This window comes from Nuphar pumila, chromosome 8 (genome assembly GCF_984573655.1).
Source record: "Nuphar pumila chromosome 8, dmNupPumi1.hap1.1, whole genome shotgun sequence".
NCBI classification, from domain to species: domain Eukaryota; kingdom Viridiplantae; phylum Streptophyta; class Magnoliopsida; order Nymphaeales; family Nymphaeaceae; genus Nuphar; species Nuphar pumila.
The window spans coordinates 11,202,729-11,227,181 of record NC_143256.1 but is presented as its reverse complement, the minus strand read 5'-3'; the positions used below and the strand labels follow the sequence as shown (position 1 = coordinate 11,227,181).

The 24,453-nt window shown below is 39.4% G+C and overlaps 1 pseudogene across 1 annotated transcript; it reads right to left on the bottom strand.

The window, feature by feature from the left end:
• Window positions 1-4,092: 4,092 nt before the first annotated feature.
• LOC149829606 (protein WHAT'S THIS FACTOR 1 homolog, chloroplastic pseudogene) lies at window positions 4,093-6,328 on the bottom strand (annotated as a pseudogene). The gene has a single exon (XR_016433731.1). The product of XR_016433731.1 is annotated as a protein WHAT'S THIS FACTOR 1 homolog, chloroplastic pseudogene (transcript).
• Window positions 6,329-24,453: the final 18,125 nt, after the last annotated feature.

The window sequence follows — 24,453 nt, the reverse complement described above, 5'->3', positions numbered from 1 at the left end:
GGATCCAAGGTCTCACAAGAAGAATCCCATGAGCCACATAAATGGTGGGCCCATTAAGAGTCATTCATGTAATGTAATTATTAGATTCAATAGTATTTAGTGGTTGCATGTAACTTATTCTACATGGATTATGGCTAGGATTAGGGCATCATCTCCAAGATAATGGTGGAGTTAATTCCAACTCTCCTTGGTTGCCTATATAACGGACCAAGGTCATGACAAGGACACAGCAAGCAATGAGCTCAAAAGGAGGGTTAAGAAAATCCCATGCTTAGAGATGAGATGGAGCAGCTCAATTGGTAGAGCACGTGTCTTCACAAGGTTGGAGGTTCAACCCTCCTTTTAGCGGATATGCCCCTTTGATTCAATGACTCCAACCAAATCGAGTTTAGGAACCCATTAATTCCAACATTGGTATCAGAACCACCAACAATCGATCAATCGATCTGAGTGAGGTTGAATGTGTACTGGTCTTACTTCACTGTTGTATCAAGTCTATCCTCCCACTTGGATCTGCAAACACAGAAGAGGCACTATAAATAAATACCCATTTTTCTCCTTTGAATCATGTGTGCAGATCATAGTTCTGCACATGAAAACTTAAATCTTTTATGCACAGTGACTGGTATGCAGTCACATAATATCTACTGTTTATACCACAGGATGGCACACCTAAAATGAAATTTCTTATGCATGCATGTAGTGTCTGTATAACATGAATTGTATGCAAGCCTGCTATACATGGGTATAAAACGAAAGCATATCACAATGAAATCTATGCAAGCATGAAATCATTTTTAAGTATGTTACATCTAAAGTTGTGCAAGAAATTGCACGCACACACACTGCCCTGTACTTGGTTCATTTTAAATGAGAAAGACGAAATAACTTTCATGCCTGCACAAATGCACAAAACACTGCATACATGTATGTGCATAATATGATGCATGAATAACATGATTGTGTGCAAGCATGAACAAATCGTGCACACACACGAATATGAAAACTTTTTGCATGAAGACACAAGTGCACATATTGACATCCAAAAGATTATGTAGATGCACAAGATTGATACCTTGAAAACATTGATTGTACACAAATAAGCATGATCCTTGTGTGTGTTGTCTTCCCTGTGCTCATGCTTGAGGTTTTTTTAAAACCCCTTTTGTGGGGCAGGTGAGGGCTTTAGAAGCCCTACCCGTGCTCTTTGTATTGGACATTCAAAGCTCCTAATCTGCTGGTTTGATTTAGGAATTTAGGAACCCTAAATTTGTGATTTTGATTGAAGGCTTCAAGAGCACTTGCAAATGTCTCAGATCAAAGTGATGAATGTAATATTTTCTGCTTCATATTGTGATTGAGTCAATATGAAGCAAGATTATTTGGAACAGGTTGGATTAGATCTGTAAAAATCATGACAGATCTGATCAGTGCATGCACCAGTTTGGATTGAGACAATGTGGACCTAAAGGCTCAATTTTAGATCAGATCATTCGGATTGGACCAATTATTCACATCTGATCAAACTATTTGGATCCAGTTGAGTCATATGAGGGACCAAGTTGGATCATACTCAAACTGATCAATTTAGAACCAGTCAAACCAAATAGGATCCAGATGGTGGTGATCGAGGTTAACATATTAGCACACCCAAATGGACCAATGGAACCTGAATGAATCAAATCAAATGAGATTGGACCTGTTGGACCAGACCTGGAGTTACATGTGGGACCAGCAAACAGGTCTGTTGGACTTTAGCTTTCACAAATTCAGGTCAGTCTGTTCCATCCCTTTCTTCTTAGTTGATTTGGATCTATGATAAGTATTTTACTTGAATGGGTCAACTTATGATTTTTATATGCATTTAAGTGTTTGAGTCAAATAAACCACAATGGGATCAAAGTATTGAGATCCGATTTTCAAATTAAATTTGACTCAAAGCTCATGAGGAGCTTCCGGCTTTGTTTATGGCCCGGATTGAATATCCTTTAAGAAGATGACACTAGCAAAATAATGTTGGTCTACCTTAGCATCTTATTATATACCTCTACAAGGTTGACAACCAGAAAAATAAATATTAATTTTGTAAAGGTGCGCTTTGAAAATTTACTTTCATCTAATGCATTCACAGCATCATCTAGTATTACAATAATTACTCCTTAAAATTGATGAAGAGGCAGCCGATTGGCCAAACGACACTTCCAAAGTTGTACCGAATCGTTAGAATAAGAATATATAACTTATCTATGTCAAGGTTTGCAGGTTTGGTCAGGAAAGCATCATCAACTCCAAAGACCCATAGGTTAGAACTCATGCTAAATGTCACCAAATAAGAGGACACTCCAAAGATCCCATCCAAACTTTTGCTCTCATGCATTAATATTCCAAACTTTTGCTCTCATGCATTAATATTCCAAACTTTTGAATGAGCAAAATACTGTGATTTGATCATGCGAGGTGAACTAAAGTTCAGTATATGTGAAAGGAGATCCAACTCACATAGGCCAGAATTTAAGCAGCCATCGTTCAAGGTAGTTCTGCAATTCACCAGGTGCCTGGACAGATTGACAGGCTGAGGAGATTCAAGCCCCAGGTTATTAGGTTGTAATTGATGCTCAATACTCTGACATGTCATAAAACATTAAAACCGACAGCAAACAAGCATATCAGCCCTTCCCAAAAGATCAGCTTCCCCTCAAGCAAGTATATGAGAGAATGATGCAGTTTCTCAGAGACTGAAATAAAAGATTAGACAGTACATCACAATAAATTCATACAAGAAAGATAATCACCACACCAGTCAGCTCTATGCACCTGTAGAAAAATTCCATGACTTTGTAGCAGACAAATACACCCTCCATTAACATTTAACAAAATGTACATAAAATATTGCAGTCATTCAAAACTAGAGACGCCTGAAAACAAAGCAAGAAGAATTTTGGGGGAAAGTTCACAAAATCCAGGTACTAGATCAGACTTTGTGAAGAGGTCCTAAATCTGAAAAACAAAAGAAATATAGCACACGTATGAAATTCTGAATTTTCTGCAGTGCACAAGATACTTAAATAGGATTCATATATGGTTGCAACAGTGATCCACAAAAACTCTGCACTAGTTTGGGCCCACAGAAGTATGCTTATAAGTGGATGCAACTGTGCTTGTGAGTGGATATTCCTTAACAGTATTGCTGAACCAACAAAAGAAATTCAGCCTAATAATGAGCCAGCGTAGTTGCAGTGAAAGTAGGGTAAGGCCCCAACAAGGAAGATAAAAGTAGAAAAAGCTCCATTGAACAGAAAACTATCATTTTGGCATGGATTAAGCAAAACTCAGAGTGTAGCCTAAAATAAAGGAACTGCCATGAAGGAGTAAGAACCCTGCATCAAAGAAAAGCAAAATCTTTAATTCAGTCACTTAGTGTTGTTTTACCATGTTGATGGCATAAATCATCCTAAGTGATAACGATATAATCAACATAGAATAAGAAAAGCAAACAACTTTAGAGTGAGTAAATTGAGAATACTAGAAATAATCTTAATACATTCCACATAATTGGCAATCTTTTACGTTTGGGGTCATGTGTGACATAAGTGACATTTACTTCATAAGCAATGGCAATACTATCTCATTTCAAGCAATGTCTTTCAACTCTTAATTCCCCTTAAAGCAAATCCCAGAGAACTCTTCTAAATTCCTAGCCCAGAAAAGTCAACATGCTCCTTTAATGAAAGACCTTTGATTACCTTTTATGTGAACAATAGCATAAGAAAAAGAAAGATGGTTACTGGTAGACAAATGAACATATACTGCATGACCTCTTGCAATTAATAATTCATTAGCTCTACTATATTAATTCATATACTGTGTACCTTTTCAGATTCTTGATGAGAACAGTGTGCTTGAAATGTGTAATTGTGGAATCAACTTCAAGTATTGGTTGCTCCTGTCGTGAAGCTTGAAATCAGAAGGCAGTGCATGGTAAAAAAACAAAATCTCCTTGCTAAGAATTCAGGAGAGTCAATTTTAAGAGTCAGCTAATTAGCCATCTTCACAAAAGCACAGAGAGAGAAAGCAGAGAGAGAGACCCTGCAGAATAAATTCCAGACTCCTTTCATCTGCTTCAACTAATCATTTGAGAAAAATACAATCCAGAGAGAAATGAATAAGAAAAAGTGTATCATGTCTTCACTGGAGGATTGCAATGAGCCACACTAACTGGTAATGCTACAAGATGAGGAACTGGTGGGGGAAACCATGCATGAACCGAGCACTGCTACAGTCAAGAAAATTACAGGCACTACAATCACCATGACAGGTAGAATTTAAAAGTCAAATATACTCAGCATCACATCAGAATTATCACTAATCTAAATGGAAGATGTCTGGATGAGCCAAAAGAGTTTGCTGAGAGAAGCCAATCCTCTTGTTTGAAAATTGTCTGAAAGTATGAATTGAACCACGAGCTCATCCGCAGCAGAAAGATAATCTATTAACCGATTCTCACCAACGGTCCCGTGGTCTGCCATCAGGGAAAACAGGGACAAGAACTTTCTCTTCTGGCTTAGATGAAGCCTTGGCACGGTTTAATGTTTTCACTTGTTCAAAACTTGTACTGATGCTGTCATCAAAATCAGGTGGCAAGTCATGTTCTTCATCACTCCAACCATCGTCACCATCTTCTTCTGCATTTGTGTCATTCTCATCATCGTCATCGTCAATGCCATCAAAGTCATCCCCCAATTCGTCGCCCATGATATTTTCAATTTCAGACCAGTCATCATCACCTTCGCTTTCATCCACTTCTTCAGAGGCCTCAAGTTTCTCACTGCCAACATCTGTTTCAGGCTGGACCGTTCTTCTTGGAAACCTAGGTACTGCAACAAGTGCCCGGAGCCTTTCCTTGATGATCAACAACCGATCCTTCTCAATCAATTGTGAGCCATGATAGGCTTCTCTTAAGAAAACTGAATCCCTGTCACCTTTCAGTGACACATAAAACATGTCTGGATGCCTGATAAGCATACCCCTCAACTGCTGAGAGAACCTGAACTCCTCTCTAAAATGTGTAAAGTGATCAACAAGTGTTGTTTTCTCCAGGCACATACTGAGAATCTCATGAACAACTCCACAAGCATGTTTCTCTTTCTCCGGCGAACCGGGCTTCAAATCCGAAAAATCAGCATATGGTGATATGTAAGGTATCTCATTGAACTTAACTAGTCTTCTCATCTCACCTTTTGAAAGTTTCAGTCCCTTTGGTAGTTTCACTCGATTAAACTTAGGGGGCCTATCTATAATCAGGTTCATCTCCTCAATTTCTCTAGCCTTATTCTCTTCAGTTGTGATCTCAGCCACTGAAACAGCAAGCTCGGGATCCCAGTGTGTCAATTCCAATGCCGGCCCACAATCTGTGGAAACAACCGTAAAATACTGAGGATACCGCCGACAAGTAGTCATCCTAAAGTCTGCAGGAAATCCGAGATCAGTTCGCAAATGCGCTATTTTCTCGAGAAGGATCCTCTTATCGATCGACATCATCAACAGTTTTTGCAGTTTCACTACAGCCAACCCCTCCATCTCATTCCTAACCTTCAATTCCTCCATGTAAATCCTATCGGCTTCCGGTGTCAACCTAAACTTCAACGAGTAAACCCCTTCTTCAACCATTTCGAAAACCGACGGAAAACGCCTGAGAAGGGCAATAAACCTCCTCTTCTTAGTTAATCCCAATTCTTTCCTATACTTGCCAAGGTGCCTCAAAGCCATGATCCTATCCGGCTGGCTAACAAGAATGTTCCTGATTTTCATCACCAATTTGAGCTTCTTATCCCTCTGAATCACATTATCAAAGGCCATCTCCTTTCTTCTCTTCACAACAGCAACTATACGAGGAACAGGGTGATGGGTGTTCTGGAAAGGTTTGTAATGAAGAGCCAGACTCTGACCTAGAAATGAGTTAGCTGAGCAATTTGATGAAATAGGGATATGGGTTTTCTTAGAGAGATGATGGGTTTTCAGAAATTGAGGAGATGGGTAGTGAAGAATCACTGAGGGCATGGGCAGGGAAGGTTTGGAGGCAGGAAAACATAGTTTTAGGTCCATGGGGAGCGTTCTTCAGAGCCCAACTAGTGAAACAATGGCCTACCGGATTGTTGGTATTCCACTAACAGTAACTAAATAGCTACATGAAAAAAATTGAGGCAATAAAATGGAGAGAGAGAGAGAGAGAGAGAACCGGCAAGATGGCTGTGGTGTTTCAGAGGCAGGATAAAGCGTGCCGAGAGAAATATTTTTGACGCTAAACCGCAGAGCCTTGATTTTTCCAATCTAGAGGAAGGATTACGTTACGCGACCAAGGTATGATTGAATGCCCAGCAAGCAGGGAACCATGGTTCGGGTTTGGATTGGATGCTAGTCTAACTGGGATCCGTTTTCTAAGGTTTTGGACCTTTTGTAACCAGTAAGCCTGGTCGGACCTGGTAAAGGAATTTTAATCTCAAATTTGTAAAAACGGATATGTCAACACAGTTGTATTTTTAACATATAAATTTCTATTAGTCATGGAGGTTTGGTCAAATGGATGAGTTAGAAGTGGGTATGATTTGGATCTCTTAAGGAGTCTCTAATAGGTTAATTGTAGTTCACATTAGGACTGGTAAATGAGCCGAACCAAACAAACGCAGGTTGTTCAAGCTTGGCTGGTTTTATTGTAGCGAGCAAGCCAGGCTCAAGCTCGAGTTATACGAGTTTGGCTCAAGTTGGCTCATTTAGAAATAAATTATATTTTTAATTGAAAATAATAAAATTTGTATTCTAAACCTAATCATTGAAGCTCAAACTCTAAACTTATTGCTTTAAACATATCTAAACATGAAAAATGTTTAAACTAAAACATGATTTCTAATAAATAAAGCATAGAGATCACATCTACATGTTTATATATACTTCAACGAAAACTTCAAATATACTAAAATTAGCAGTTGAAACATACATTCAACAAAAACTTAAAATATACCTCAAACATACTTCATTAAACATTCAACTTCAAACCCACCACATCCTCTCCAAGCCTGCAATAAACATACTTCAAATACAAACCCCTTACACTCCCTACATCATCTCCAAGCCTACAACAAACACACTTTAAATACAAACTCCTTACACTCACTACATCTTCTCCAAGTTTACAACAAACATATACACTTCTACAATTCACATAAATCAAAATTTAATTATAGCAATTGTAACAAAGAGTTTAGAAATCAAAACATATACACTAGAAAGTATGAGTTACTTAAAAATGTGTTTTCTACTTTGCTATAAATGAATATCGTCGTTATAGGTTATAAACCTTTAAAACTAAAAATTAGTTTTAAAATTTTCTTTTTACATTCACATTTACACTTGAAATACATACACTTTCAATACACTTCAAATATACTAAAATTAGCAATCGAAACATATATTCAACAAAAACTTCAAATATACTTCAAATATACGCTTCAAACATGCATCCTCAAACATTCAACTTCAAACTCATTATATCCTCTCCAAACATGCAACAAACACACTTCAAATACAAACCCTTTACACTCCCTACATCCTCTCTAAGCCTACAACAAATATATACAGTTCTACAATTTATATAAATCAAAATTTAATTGTAGCAAAGAGTTTAGAAATCAAAACCTAAGAAATAAGATATGTACCCTCATTTGTAGAACACACTTGCCGTTAGTTTCTGCCTATCTATTTCAGTTTACAAATAACAAATTAAGAATTTATTAAATCGAATATATTTAACACTATAGTATATAAAAATAAATATAATTAGAAAATAAGAAACTTACCTTTATTTGATACCTCTGAAGGTAGGAAGACGATCCACTGGCATGTCGAACTATTTGTTTTGCTTTATTCACCAAATTTTTTTGCACTTCAGAGTCGACTCCCTCAGAAGGATGTTGTTCTATTGTGTCGTGTCATAGAGTCAACCTTTATCTTCCACAAAATTATGCATCGAAATATTTATTAATCATCATCTAAATCATCTTAGTGTAATGATATAAGATCTTCGTCGATGGTGTGGGGGTAATGAATCAACATTTTTGCAATCGACTTTCTGATACGCATCGTTGTCCTATTCTTCGTTCTGTTCGACTGAAGATGATAGAATCTTGTATATATTTATTAGTATTATCTTATGCGCTATATGCATTTTGCTATTTGTGAGATCTCTAATATGAAATACTTGCATAGCTTGAGAGGCTAAAATAAAGGGATCATCCTCCTGGTATGCTCGGTGTGATATGTTGACAAATGTAAAATATCCGGTCTTGTGTATGTGCCTATTATCAAACCAATCACATCTAAATGTATAAACCCAATGTCATCCTATATATTTAAATTAAATAATATCATTTAGAACACCATAATAGTCTATATCAGGCTCCTCTACATCGCCTTCACATATAACCATTACTCCATTGTTCTGAGAACTATGGTCTTGACCTCGACACTGTGTATGAAACCTAATTTCATTCACATCGCAAGTTTGATAGGATTGTGATACCCACTCAGGTCCTCTTACGAGACTTTGTAATTCTAAAGAAGCATCCTCGTGATTCTGTAGAAACCAACTTGTGAATTCCTGGACATGTCATATTGTAGCTTCCTTAGCATTGTTGTACAAGTTGTGGATTATCTGTATGTGTTCCCTTAAATACAACTCATATTCAACGTAGTTGTTCAATCCATACGAATAAGTTCCCGCACATTCTAAATCTAAAAGTATAACGGGTAAATTACCTTCAGTTTTCATGCAAATGTCATGTGAGAATACAAACAAATTGGGTGTCCTTGCCGTGCTGAGCCTATTATCATGTTGATCCCGACAGTTAAATCTAGTATCAATATCACTAAGATACATTGGGCAAAAGGTCATACATTCTGTTAAAATATATGCCTTAGCAATGGAAGCTTTGGGACGTGCTTTGTTCCTCATAGTTTGCTTTAATCTATCAAAGAATCTCTCGACATCCAACGATATTGTATTGGTTCAGCAATTTCTGCCTCATATGGTAGATTAATAGCTAGGTGTACCATGTTGGTGAAAATATTTTCTCCAAAGTGCATAGGATTGCTGAAATATTTTCCTTAATCTTTGTTATAGCATCTCTTCTCAACGTTTTTGCACACAACCATCTGAACATATCGCTCAGACAGATTAAAGGCATGTTGATTATCTTCTTTAGATATCCACGAACTACAATAGAAAGTAGGCTTGGAATAAGATGTGGCTATCATGACTCTTTATTCCTGAAAATTTAGCATCGTTTATGTTTATATATCACCCAATGTTAAATTATAGTCGTCAAGAAACTTCATATCCTTCAACCAATCAAAAAACTTCTTCTTTTGCTTACTTGAAAATGTGTATTGTACATGTGGTTTTTTCGGTATTATACTGCTTTTGTCTAAGTGCAAGTAATGATGTATATTTCTAAGTCTTAAATCTTTTCATGCATTTTTGTTGTCATTTATTTTTTTCTTCACATCGAGCAGTATATATAAGATATTGTCACATATGTTCTTCTCAATATGCATTACATTTAAAATGTATTTTAGCTTCAATGATGACCAATATGGTAGTAAAAAAATTATATTTTTTTTGTCTAATTGAAATATTGTTAGTTGCCATCACGTTCTTTTTTTATACCAACCCATACTTTTCTGAAATCAACATTAATGTTACTTAACTGTACCTCTAGCTTAACTCCAATTAATTCATTTGGTGGCCCTCTAAGCTTTACTTTACCATCAAACTTTTTATTTTGAGGACATCATGGGTGATCTTCTAGTAAAAATCTACGGTGTGTCATGTAACACGTCTTCTTGCTGAACTTCAAGCTATCTAAAACTGTATCAATGTTGCAAAGTGGACATGCAAGTTTTCTCTTCATAGATCACCCAGATAAGTTGGCATATGCTGAAAGATCATTGATAGTCCACATTACCGCCGCTCACATATGAATATCTCTCTAGTTGATGCATCATACGTGCTAATGCTTTCATCTCATAACTCTTGCAAATCATTGATTAACGACTAAATGTAAATATCAATTTCATTTTCAAGTGCCTTTAGTTCAGAAATGAGTGGGGAAAGTTGTATGAAGGGATCTTTCATATACATCCATGGAGGCTGATTATACAACATTATATATTACGGAACACATGTTGTATGACTGACTTATATTTTTGAATGGATTGAAATTGTCATTAAGCTGGGACAAACATTGTGAGGTTTTGATGTAAATGATATATGTTATCTATCCAACACCTTCTACACTGCAGAATCTGATAGATAAATTAGTATGTTTTCATTGCTTGCACGCCGAGTCTTATGTTACCTCATATTTAATGTTGTCATGAACAAGTGCTGCAACCTCAACTTTATAAAAAAATATTATAACATTTTTAAGGGACTTTTATTCCTTTGCCTTTATATGATTTTTATCTTGAAGCATTGCATTTTGAGCATGCTATGTTCTTCTCATGCTCCTTCTAGAAAAGCACATTGTCATTCACACATGCATCTATCTTTACGCTATCAAAGTTGGAGATATTCATAAATTTATTTGCCTGATCGCAAAAGTTTGACAATCTTTTTCACTCGAGCAATGACTCCTTCAACAAATCAATAAGCATGTTGAATGATTTGTTAATCTAATTATTCATTTTTTTTATATGTGATAGCTTGAAAATGAAAGCTACCTTTGTTAACTTTGTACAACCTCAATATAAATCGCTCTGAGAATCACCCAGTAAATCTTGAAGAGGCATGTGTTCGTGATCTGGAGCTGAATCTAATGTTATCCTCATAATAATGTCGTCCAACATTTCTTTGACCCAATCATGAACCTCTGTCATATCATTGCTCTCATCATGGTGGACATGCACTGCATCTATGTGAATTTAGGCCATACTCGCATGAGATTGAATATATTCTGTGGTAGAACCATGTTCAATCAAGTGTAGTTTGACCAATAGTAGAACTTTATATTTTTTATTTTTGCAGTCCCGACATGGGCATCACATCCTACTAGCGGAATCAACATAAGTATGTGATGCTTTATGGAATTGATCAATTTCAGATATATAAGGTTCTAAACTTCTATCATGAATGTGTATCAACAATTTATTCATATTCATAGGCGGCGACCCCACTATATTCAACAAAAAAATCTTTAATCAATGATAAAAAAACAATAAACAACTTAAGCATTTAGTTTATTGAAAAAATCAATAAACTAAATCAATAACCTAAATCCTAAAAAACATTAATATTCTAACAAAATCAAACATTCATTGATGCAAGTTGTTTTGATCAAATTGGACTACATAGATGTGATCTACATCATTCATCTAGTAAAGATCAACACATGAATGACCAAAATCCAACTTGTTTGCATGATTTTTTGGCAATTCAAAAATCAATGGTTGAGAAAGAACAAGATTTTGTGATTTAAAAATAAACATTTCGGGATCATGACTTTAATTCATTTCTCTTTTCTTTTCACAAAATATAGATTATGTTCTCACTTTCATCTCTAATTCACTTTCGGTAAGTATAAGTCTTAACAACCATTGGAACAAAGTAAGATGAATATGATCACAGAAACACACTCAAACTCAAGCACCAAATATCCTAAGAAAATGCAAAGAAAAAGAAAATTTCACTTCTACTCAACAAAAAAAGAAAAAGAAAATTTTCCTTCAAACTCGATGTATATGTAATTTAATCCCTACACAAAATGATGTTGTAACAAATTTGAAGACATCAATGCCAAACCCCTAAAATGAGATTGGGTTCTACATAGCGATCAAATAAATAAACCTACAAATAAAGCACGTTAACAACTACAAGAATTTTAGAACATAAAAAAGGTAAAAACCCCAAAAAGAAGATTAGATTACAGATAAAAATCAAAGCAATAAATAGACCACAAAAACATAATTCAGAACCAAACAGACGAAGATCAACCGATTATACGATAAGATTAAATTGGTTGATTTGTACATAATCAGAACATATCTATTCACATTGATGAGTACATATCTAAATCTGATCCCCAAGTAGACAACACCAAAAAAAAGAACCTAAATGCAGAAAGAACAGGAACATATCTATTTGTTTGATTGCAGGAATTTCGACACTCATGCTCAATGGCTAATATAAAACTCACAAAGACAATGAAAATGCAAAACAAACCCAAATTTCAATCTGAAAAAACACCAAAATCACACTAGAAAGCAAGACCCCAACTTTTGATTCAAACTCAAAAATATGAAGAAACGTTGATGGGAGACAAAAAAAAAATATTAAAACCATGCACCCTGATCATTGCTCAAAACCCTAAATTCTCAAAAGAAATCCCATCATTTCTTCCTCAAAAGCAAAAAAAGGAAAAAAATACAGATTAGTAAGAGAAAAAAGAGACTCAAAAAGAAGGAAGCCTACCTATAAAAAAATGCAAATGCAACTTGAACGATATCACCAATGACAAAGACCACCATGCAAAGCCGATCCGATGAGAGAGAGAAAGAGATACCTCCATTTGGGCTACATTCAGATGGGGTGGGCCTAAAGAGAGCACGGAAAGATGGCAAAGATAGCCAATCAAGAAATGTGAGAGAGAGAGAAGGGGGAGGGGGGAAGGAGGAAGGAGATGTGTGCTGGGTTTGGGATTGCTTTTGCAAGAGAGATGGGAGTCGGACTACGTTGAGGGCTTTAGGTAAGCCATCACCGGTGCGCGTCACCGACCATTGATTGCAAAGAGAGAGAGAGAGTGAGAGAAAGAGAAATATATAAAAATGGCTCGCCGGGCCCTTTTTAAATACAATTTGATAACAGTGAGATTCAGAGCTTGCCGTTATTAATCTATAACAGCAAGATTGTCACGGGCTTACTTTTTTCAATAAGTCAGTGCAACACAATGGTCCTTCCTTACCGTTACAAGCCTTCCTATCGCTCTGTCACGGGCATAGAATGCTTTGCAAACCCGCAACACACCAAGTTGGCCAGCCTAATGGCCAAAGGCTGCGTACCAACACCTTTCCATATGCTGAATCATTTTCATTGGCCCTGCGCACCACCCCGTGTGCAGCTGCCTAGCAAAAGCTGATCAAGCGCATTTTCAAATGCGCATTCCATGTAGTCTATGACGCTTAGTGCATTGTCGCCCCATACTAGCTATCACTTTCGAAAGAGGCACAAACTTTGCCTTAGCCTTGCATGTTATGAAGCGTATTGTGACTCTATGCGCAAAACACAACAAAACCTCGTCATCGAAGGAACAAGACCTTGTGGTCCCCAGTCCGAAGACCAATTGATGATTGAACACCATAGCAAAGAGCACCACTCAAACTCATTCATCAGCACCTAGGCATTCGCTCGCCTAGCTCCGAGTCACCATACTCGATTGGAATTACCTAAGGTGATTCTTGGGGGAATTACCCCTAACCCACATGCACCTATGTGCATCCAACCACTATGCGTGGGACCACTCTTGCAAGCCGATAGGTCGTTAACCAAATCCCCAAAGGCAACATCCTCTGATCCGTTGGAATTGCTTAACCAAACAATGCTCCATGTCTGTGTCGCCACACAGCGATGCACTAACGACGATACAGATGCCTATCGCATGTCGTGCTACCACTGCACGTCACCGATCAAGCGAACACATATTGCGCATTCCTACACTCGATGTATTTTCCACTCAGTAGAGCTCTGTACTGTACATGTTATATTCTGAAAGATCAGCCCGGGATATTCTCCCCCACCCAAAACCATTGTCGTCATCAACAATGCTGGTGCAGGTAAGAACACAGTCTTCACTGATATGTCAGTTTCCCTTTGTATTTATCTTTGATTTACTCTTTTTCTTCAGCCTACTCAACTTGTTCTAGTTTACATTTACCATCACCGCAACCTTTAACACGTCAAGTCTCATTCTTTAATGTGACTTTGATCACTTAGACAATAATCTTTTGCTTTATCAACATCGAGCATTCTCTGCTCGTGAGACCCCAGTGCAGTCTCATACACAAGCATATCATCCTCGCCCGCAAGACAAACTTGTCATCTTCATAGACATGGCTAGAGTGCCTTCCAAGCCCTTCGTGAACCTTGCATAGAAAGACGACCACCAACGTGTGCCGCAGAGATACCAACTCCCTTAAGCACCAACTTGCGGTTTTCCAACGATCCAAACTAGTCCTCAAGTGGGGGACGTCTTCTTGCGTATCACCCCAAAGTGATCCTTCAAAGCATCTTCTTGGACACTCATCCTCGCATGGGCACCTTTAGCTCAACACTGGAACTCTCCTTCCGGAGCCAACACACTGTAACTCTCTCTTAAAGTTAGCAAAATGTTTCTGCAGGAACCAACGAGCCACGAACAATATCTTTTTCTACACATACAATCCTTTGAGGATCTGCCAACTCAAGGGACCAAAACAATGAGCTTTTTGCTCAATGTGGGCACTCCACTAACCCATAATCTTGGGAGAAAATCTAAAAGTTTAATTGAGTCTTCTATACCCAAAGATGCATATTCATCAAGCTGAATCCAACGTGTATTCTCTGCATGCACAAGGCAAACGTCACTCTTCACCTATGAGCCTAACACACAACTGGTAAGAATCTTTGGCTTATCTACGTTCTCTTAGCCAACTAAACAACAACCTTACATTTTTGCTTATCATCAATAAGATGTCCCATATCATTTTGCCAACATCTTACTTTTGTGCTCGGTCAACCATACTTCAGCTGCAAACTTTTTTGTAACCAAGATAAACCATCATTGTCATCTTCAGTGTTGCACACAATGAAGAACAAGGTCTCCGTGAATCTTTCTGCTCTGATGCCAATTTATCATGGACTTACTCTTTCAATAAGCCAGTGTGGCGCGACAGTCCTTCCTTATTGTCGCATGCCTTTCTATCACTCTATCACGAGCATATAATGCTTCGCAAACCCACGACACGTCAAGCTGCCCAAGCTGGTCAGCTTAATGGCCAAAGGCCACATACCAATATCTTTCCATGTGCTGAATCATTTTCATTGGCCCTACGCACCACCGCGTGCGCAACTGCCTAGCGAAAGTTGATCAAGCGCATTTTCAAATATGCATTCTATATAGACCATGTTGCTTAGTGTATAGCCGTCCCATACCAGCTATCACTTTCGAAAGAGGTACAAACTTTGCCTTAGCCTTGTGTGTCATGAAGTGTATTGCGACTCCATGCGCACGACACAGCAAAACCTTGCCACTGAAGAAACAAAACCTTGCGGCTCCCAGTCCGAAGACCAATTGATGATTGAACGCCATAGTGAAAAGCACCACCCAAACTCATTTGTCGGTACCTAGGCATTCACTCGCCTAGCTTTGAGTCACCATACTCGGTTGGAATCACCTAAGGTGATTCTTAGGGAATTAGCCCTAACTCACACGCACCCCCGTGCATCCAACCGCTACGCATGAGACCACTCTTGCAAGCTGAGAGGTCTTTAACCAAATCCCCAAAGGCAACATCCTCTAATCTGCTGGCACTGCTTAACCAAACAACGCTCCACATTTGTGCTGCCACACAACGACGCACTAACGATGATACTGATGATTATCGCATGTCATGCTACCATTGCACATCACCGATCAAGCAAACACATACCGCGCATTCCTACACTCAATGCATTTTTTACTCAGTAGAGCTTCGCACTGCACATGTCCTATTCTGAAAGATCAGCCCAAGATAGAGATCTTCTGGCCATTAAATATAGGCAATAAAGTGTTTTAACAATAATATTTAACATATAAATAATCTTGTCGTTATAAACATTTCTTTAACGGTGACATCTAGAGATCATTGTTTAGTTCTGTCTTTAACGACGAGATGTGTGTAGGTGCAAGGCTCAGTCCAGCTCATCATTATTGATTAAGCAATAACAACGAGATTCATGGCCGTAGTAGAGTAATAATGATGCGATATTTATGTTGCCGCTATTACCTATCATTTAGCAGAGAAAAAACTCTTGACGTTATTGCATAATCAATAGTGATGAGTTTTTTTCTCACCGTTAAAGAGTTACCACTATTGACCCTCATCCTTGTAATGCCTGTAGACACCCCAATTTTGGTCGAGTCATTTTATGACAAGAATCTTACAAAAAATCTAGTGATTTTGACTCATTTCAAAGTGATGCTAACTTCAATTCCATTTTCAATCTTTAACACATTATCCTTAAAGATTTTGTTCAAAATATAAAAACTAAAGGATCTTAGCTTTCAAATGAGACAAAAACCAAGTAAATCAGACATTAGAATCAAAAGTTATAGCCAAAACAAGTCAATAGCCTCTAACAACATATGAATTATCGTTAGCAAACTTTGAAGTGTTATTACCAAACCTTGAAATGTCTTTAAAAATGGACTTGGATTAGCATGTGTCATCAACATTTTACTAATGACACATTGATAGTTGTTAGCAACTAGCCAAAACTAAGATTTGTCATTAGTATCCCTCTTACGACACATGAATTGTCGTCAAGAGATATTGATTATTGATAGCACTATGTGTCATTAGTAGCATGTATCGTTAGATGTTCATTTGGTCCAAAAACATACACTATATAAAGATAAGCCCCTTAAGTCTTCATCCTTATCTCTTAAACTCGAGAAATAGGATCCAAACCTCATTCTTAGAGTCCTAAATGAACCCTTTGTTTATCTCTTCCTTAATTCCTAGACTAGAAAACCTTCAACCAATCAGAAAGAGACCACCTTGACCTCAACCAATTAGATCTCGTAATCTCATTTATGGACAGATCTAGGTCTCTATACCCCAAATATGTAAGAATAATGTCGTTATCTGCCAAAAAAACTATAAATAGAAGTCTAGTCTCTTCAATTCGAGATATAAAATTGGATACCTAGAAGCACCCTTAATGTGCAAAAATCCCTACTAGTCTTAGCCTCCTAGAACCTAGCACCCTAGCTTTGTTTAAGTAGGTCTAGCCTAAATAAGCCTATCTAACCTAGCCTAGGATCCATATCTCTTCTCACCCAACCTCTCAGAGCCCACACTTAGCCGAAGTGTTGTTTGAGTTCCACCGTGCTCATCATCATCGTAGAAAAAGGCTACTTAAGTTTGAGGTAAGATTCAACTTCTTTTGTATGTTTATTTTATTTAATCTATTATTTAAAGCATGGATTTTCTTAACTTTTATATACTTGTTCGTGTTTTCATATTTTTCCAAGGCATTGGTCTTGGTTCACACCATTAAGCTGGCTTTTTTTAGGATCTGCATATGAGGTACGATCACTCTCAAGCTAAAAGCGCAATATTGAAGATTTTAATCTCTTGGTGTGGCTGATAGTTGCTCGATGAAAGAGGGCACACAACTTGAAGAGAGGACCCAATAACTCTCTCATCTTATATTCGGATTCAATTTTCGAATCCAAGCCTTTTTTTTTCGGATAACCCTATTTTTGATTTTCGAAGTTTGGGGATTCACAGCCGAAGGAAGCCAAGATTTTCTCTGCTGCAATATTGATTCCTTATGATCTTTGAAATCTGTTAGGAGATTGAGGGGTGTTGCAAACCATTCACCATGAAGATATCCACTTGGAATGTTTGGGGCTTTGACTGTCCTGATAAACGCACATCCGTTAGTAGCTGGATCTGCCAATTCAGGTTTGATATGGTAGGCCTACTAGAATCCAAAATGTCATCTATTGATCATGAATTCATTTGTTGATCATGAATTTTGTCACAAGACCTAGAGGGGTTGCGAGTTTCAATTCAAACCTTCGATGGGAAGATCCAGGGACATCTTGGTAATGTGGAAAAACACTTCATCAACCTCCACTCTACATTAGGGATGGCAATGGACCGAGGCGGGCGCGGGGGACAAGGTCTCCACTCCCACTCTGTCTCAAAACCTGAACCTCCATCCTTGTTTCATGTCCTCTATCCTCGGTCCAAACCGGGGTGAGGCGGGGCAGGGCCCCGTTTTCCCTCAGTCTATTGTCATCCCTTAGAAGGATTGGGGATGGGGCAAGGTGGGGATCGGGACAGGGATGGGGCGGGGCGAGGGAAAGTGTAAGTCCATCCCCATTTCAGGCCCTTTACCTCCGGTCCAAACCGGGCGAGGCAGAGTGGGGCCCCATTTTCCCCTGGTTCATTGCCATCTCTATTCTACATATTGGATCATACTTAGTGATTCTGCTCTGAGATTCAGCTTTAAATGACTCCCCCATCATGCTCTCGGTTGTGTATGCCCCCTCCACCTCCATGTGCAAGCAAGATTTCTGAAGAGAACTATTGCTAGTCTTAACTCTCTCAGACCTACCTTGTTGGTATCGGAAGACTTTAAGTGCATTTTGTCCCAAGATGAATGCAACAAACACGAAACTTATATAAGATCTGCAACTGGCTTCAGGGGATTTCTTAGCTCGTAGACCTTCCCCTCATTGGTGAAAGGTAGTCTTGGTCTAATAAGAGAGAAAACCCCTACTTATGCAAGCTTGACCGGATCTTGGTCTCCAATCAATTTCTCAACTCTGCATCAGACATTTCAGGCTTCATGCCACCGAGGACCATTTTCGATCATAGAGCGATTGTGGTCCAATGGGGGCCTGGTTTTGAGTCTAAGAGGCTCTTTAAGTTTGATCAATGGTGGACCCACAAACCCCACCTGGGCACCAAAATTCTAGAATGGTGGTCGGTTCTTGTACTTGGCAAGAGAGCAGAATACAAAAAAAATAAAAAATAAAAATTAAACTCCTAGAGGACATCGATTCAAATCTAGGTCAAAGATTTTAACATATCCAAATTCCACAAAATTGCATCATGGGAAGTTGATATTTTATTGCTTTTTGTCCTTGTTCAAACACGTAACTCCTCTATCACCGAGCAATTAGAGCATTTAGTGGGTCTCACCAAAGAGTGCATATAGTGGAACTAAATCCAATGAAAGCAATGATCCAAGTAGGGGTGGCAAAACCTGACACGACCCCCCAACCCGCCTCTTAGGCGGGTTCGGGTTTGGAAAAAATGAACCCATTTAATAAACGGGTCGACCCGCCTAACCCGTTTATTAAACCGGTCGGGTTCATGTTAGGGGTATGCCAACCCGGCTGACCCGTTTAATAAACGGGTTAGGCAGGTGGGTCAACCTGACCCGTCAACCCGCAAACCTGAGAACCCGTTTACCCGACCCAACCCATTTATTAAATGGGTTGGCAGGTCGTGTCGGGTTACCCATTTATTAAACGGGCCGGGTTCGTGTTTGCCACAGCCGACCCGTCAGGTCGGGTTCGGGTTGAGGTATGCTGACCCGAACCAATGATCCAAGTAGGGGTGGCAAAACCTGACACGACCCGCCAACCCGCCTCTTAGGCGGGTTCGGGTTTGGAAAAAATGAACCCGTTTAATAAACGGGTCGACCCGCCTAACCCGTTTATTAAACGGGTCGGGTTCGTGTTAGGGGTATGCCAACCCGTCTGGTCGACCCGCCAACCACCCCTAGATCCAAGGTGTTGTGACTGCATTGGGGGATAGCAACACCTCATTCTTTCACCAAATGGCCTTCGAACAAACACGTTGTGTATGTGCTGATTTTTCACAAAAAAATTGTTAAAAAAAAAAAAAGAAACAAGATTTTGAAATCAGAATTTGCCAAAGTGTGGGTGCTCGGCCTGCAAGTTGAATGTTTTTCCTCCCCCAAGCATTGAGGGATCAGCTCCAACAGGATCATAGCTCTTCAAATTGGATCTTCACATATTCCGGTTGTGAATCTTCTAGCAGTTTCCTAAAAATATAAAATGCGACCCTGTTCCTCGGCTGAGCCTGGAGCATTAGTTGTCCTGTTCGAGTGTTGTGGATGCCCTGGACGTGAACCAATTCTTAGCCAGCATGGTGGATGCCGGAGCTAAGTCGTTCTTAGTCTTTCTCCTTCTAGATAATGTTTTATGCATGTTTTCTGATTGACTGTGAAACTGGATCCATTGTGTTGTTAACTCTTTCGTCCCTGCTCTTGTGTGTGAGATTTTATTTTCTGGATAAATCTGTGTTAGCAGCAAATCTAAATACTATTTAGTATTTGCTGTTAGGACAGGTGGATGTCTTTCTTAGACTTTGTTGCACATCAATCTATTTGCAGGGAGTTGAACCTATTGAGTTTTCTAATAAAAACCCAATAGCAGTATCTTAGACAGGAACATATGATATGGTTTTCATATTCACTAAGACTGTATGAAAAACTGAATGTGTTAAACTTGTTTATGTTGTGTAAAAATGATCTAATTTATATCTGATTCATGTCAAATCTGAATAGCAAAAGTTGGCCTATTATTTAGAACTGTTTAGGATAGGGATTTTGTTTTGAATTAACGACACTTGCATGCATAACCCAACTAGGCATCACCCCAGTTTGTGCGATGATTTTTTTTTCCAATCTAATTGTCGTTGTGTATGAGATTGATTTCAATCGATATTAAATATGCATTCTTTGTTGCTGAATAAACAGGAAATTGTTTTTCTTGTGGATCTCAAAACAGCCCACATTGTCCAATTGCATTTTGGGGCGCCCACCAATTGTTTGGTGAAATGTCCCATTAAACAATCTAACCAGATTTTGGGCTTGTTTCCTTTCTGGAGTTCATACACAATGTTAAACTCAAAGAACAACAAGTTGGGAGTCCCTTTTGGGACACCAATGTGTGGTTCGGTTATGCACAAACCCCCCTTCTCAGCTGCCCCGGTGACACCCTAATCGGGTGGCAGATCTATCAAGAAAAAATCAGCAATAACATAATTTTAAATTTAAAATTTAAAACTGCTGAAATTACACTGAAATTCCTGCATACGATTTCCTTAAGAAAGATCAAATCCATCGAGGGAAATCCCCACATTAGGCATATTTTGGCTGTGTCCGTACTAGGACGCATTGCTAGGTCATTTTCCAACATTCCTGTCATATAAGCTGCGTCAGTTTGGTATAGAGCAAGGGTGTTGGCAAATTTTTTCATTTGACGCCATTCATAGTTTTAAGATGTCTAGGGAGTTGTGTGTTCGTGGTCCTCACAAGGATCATGAAAAAAATGTCTTATTCGTATACAAGATTCATGAAGAACCCCTATGTGAATTAGATGACGAGCCCATCTCCATTTTTTGCTAATGAGTCTTACGAAGAACCTCTGCAAAATTTTTAGAGATCCCATCTTTGATGAGTTCTAAATTCATTTTTCATCTAAGGATATATTATAAGATCCTTATTATTTTGTTTTTTTTTTCATTTATAAAATTAATTAAATACAAAATATTTATTGATGAATCTTTTTGCGGGTACTATGCCAATTCACCTGGGAAGGCGCAATCTTCGAGGATGAAGCCTTTTGACCCTAGAGAAACTGACCCAACACATCTGGGTGAGCTAAAAAAAAATGTGATGAAGACACGTTCAAGAAAAGAACAACGACAAACCCAAATGCACCAACCTAGCTCACGCATAAATAAAGTCGCAGGTCCAAAACACCTATTTTTGAAAATATCTAGAATTTTAAAAAAATATAATCTACGCCCATACATATGAATGGACATCATGTTTTAACTTAAATATATATTAAGCTGCCACCCCAAGGGTCCCCCACGTGGCTAGCAGGGTGGTTGGGAGGGTGCTGAGATGAAAGCACTGTTGTTGGTGCATGGGTGTTAGTATCACGAGTGGTGTATGTTCACCCCCGATGATTCATGGAATCCCACGTCTGTGTTCAGGGGTCCCAAAAAGCACCAGGTATATAAGCACATGGGGTTCCTATTCCCGTGTATGTTGACATCACTCAACATTGGAGTCTGGTTCGGTTGCAAAGACTTAAGTACCCTTTTTTGCTATTCTTGCCATAAAACGACAGCTTGAGAAAATGACAAAAATGTCCTTCATTCAAAAAGGAAAACAAACGGTTCAAAAAAAAGGCAAACATGTCCTTCACCTAGAAAGTCGAGGATGATGTTGACTCTTCAAAGTCTACACAGCGAAACGAACCTTAGCCGACGATCCGATGGTGATCCGGCGAAACGATTGTGAGCCGACGATCCGATGGTGAGCCGGCAATCCAATGGTCATCCGGCGAAACGAACCTGAGCCATCAAAAATGTCTGTTTGAACTTTCCATCGTCATCTTCTTCTTCTTCCTTCTCCGTAAAACACTGTAAAACCCTCTCTCTCTCTCTAGAGAAGAAATCAAGGGAGGCAAAGAATTCCTCCTAGAGAAGGCCATAACATCAACCCTCTCACTATCTCTCCCTTCTCTTTCTACTTCTGTGCACATACAGCAGACGATCCTACATTGCTCCATCAAACACCAACTGACCTGCACACTGACTATAGCATCGTTCAACTTGATTCGTTGTGGAGCCTGATTCAGAGTTTTTGCCCTTACAGGAGGGGGGGTTGGGGGCTTCTCCCAGCGTGGGTAGCATCGTTCAACTTGATTCGTTGTGGAGCCTGATTTAAAGTTTTTGCCCTTATAGGAAGGGGGTCTGGGGGCTCCCCCTTGGCGCGGGTCCTGCTGCGCGGTCAGCGGGCGGGGGTCAGGGGGGGGCGCTCCTGTCGGGGGGGCTCGGGGGGCAGCGCCCCTCGGATCAAAATTTTTTGGGCCTTGTATAGTTTTTTTATTTTCTTTCCCTCTTTTAACTATCGAAAAAGAGCAATAAAGCGTTTTGTTTAATCGTGAGGCTCATGTTTCCTTCAGTTGTTTCTTGCTCGAGGTTTTTGTAACACCCCTTCCCACGATTTTTCTATTTTTTTTCTGTTTCTTTCCCACAATTTTTTCAATGACTCCCTTACAATGATTTTTAGTGTTGTTTGGTCTTCAACGAGCCCCACAATGATTTATAGTGTTGTTCGGTCTTTCAACAACGATTTGTAGTATTGTCGGGCTTTCTTACAACGATTTATAGTGTTTTCGGGTCTCCAACGAGCCCTACAACGATTTATAGTGTTATCCGGCCTTCCAACAACGATTTGTAGTATTGTCGGGCTTTCCTACAACGATTTGTAGTATTTTCGGGTCTCCAACGAGCCCCACAACGATTTATAGTGTTATCCGGCCTTTCAACAACGATTTGTAGTGTCTTCCGCAAATCACTATAGCGATTTATAGTGTTTTTGGGTCTCCAATGAGCCCCACAGCGATTTATAGTGTTGTCCGGTCTTCCCACACTACAAATCGCTGTTGGAAGACCAGACAACACTATAAATCGTTGTGGGGCTCATTGGAGACCCGACAACACTAAAAATCACTGTAGGGGAGTCATTGAAAAAATTGTGGGAAAGAAACAGAAAAAGAAAAATACAAAAATCATGGGAAGGAGTGTTACGAAAACCTCGAGCAAGAAACAACCGAAGGAAACATGAGCCCTACGATTAAACAAAATGGTTTATTGCTCTTTTTCGATAGTTAAAAGAGGGAAAGAAAATAAAAAAATTATACAAGGCCCCAAAAAAAATTGGTCCGAGGGCGCTGCCCCCTGAGCCCCCCGCCAGGGGCACCCCCCCGACCCCCGCCCGCTGACCGCGCAACGGGACCCACGCCAGAGGAGAGCCCTCGGACCCCCCTCCTGTAAGGGCAAAAACTCTAAATCAGGCTCCACAACAAATCAAGTTGAACGATGCTACCCACGCTGGGAGAAGCCCCCAAACCCCCCTCCTATAACCACAAGTCTTTTAGCAAAAATGCAATAGTGTTGCCCACAAGAGCTTCGCTCACCTGGTAGGTGTTACTTGTAAATACCAAGTTGATGAATGTCGCAAGTTTCAAATTCATGGGTGTCATTCCTTGCTGCAAGATCAAAGCTAAGTGTACTCCCTGATGGGCAGGGAGAACCTCAAGGGGTTTACCAACCGGAAGCCAGCCAATGTGTGGTCGGTGGGAGGGGAGGGGGAGGGTTTTTGCCCTTAGATTATCCAAAAAAACAGAAAAATGCAATGGTGCTCAATGTTAGAAAGGAAAGTTGCTTTATAAGTTGTCTCAATATTAGGGATGGCACTGGACCGTGGAAAATGGGCCCTGCTCCGCCTACACCCATTTGAATTGAGGATAGAGGACATGAAATGGGGATCGAGGCAGAGATGAAGGTTAAAATCAAAACTCATGCGAGGATGAAGGCAGGGATGGACTTACGCTTTAACCCACCCCACCCTACTCCGCCCCTGATCCCCATTAGTAAAATAACTAAAATACCTTCAGGGATGGCAACAGACCGGAGAGAAACGGGCCCCCACCCTGCCTCGCCCCATTTGAACCGAGGATGGTGGACATGAAACATGTATGGAGGTTAAAATCAAAACTGGTGCGGAGATGGAAGGCAGAATTTTGAGACGGGGTGGGG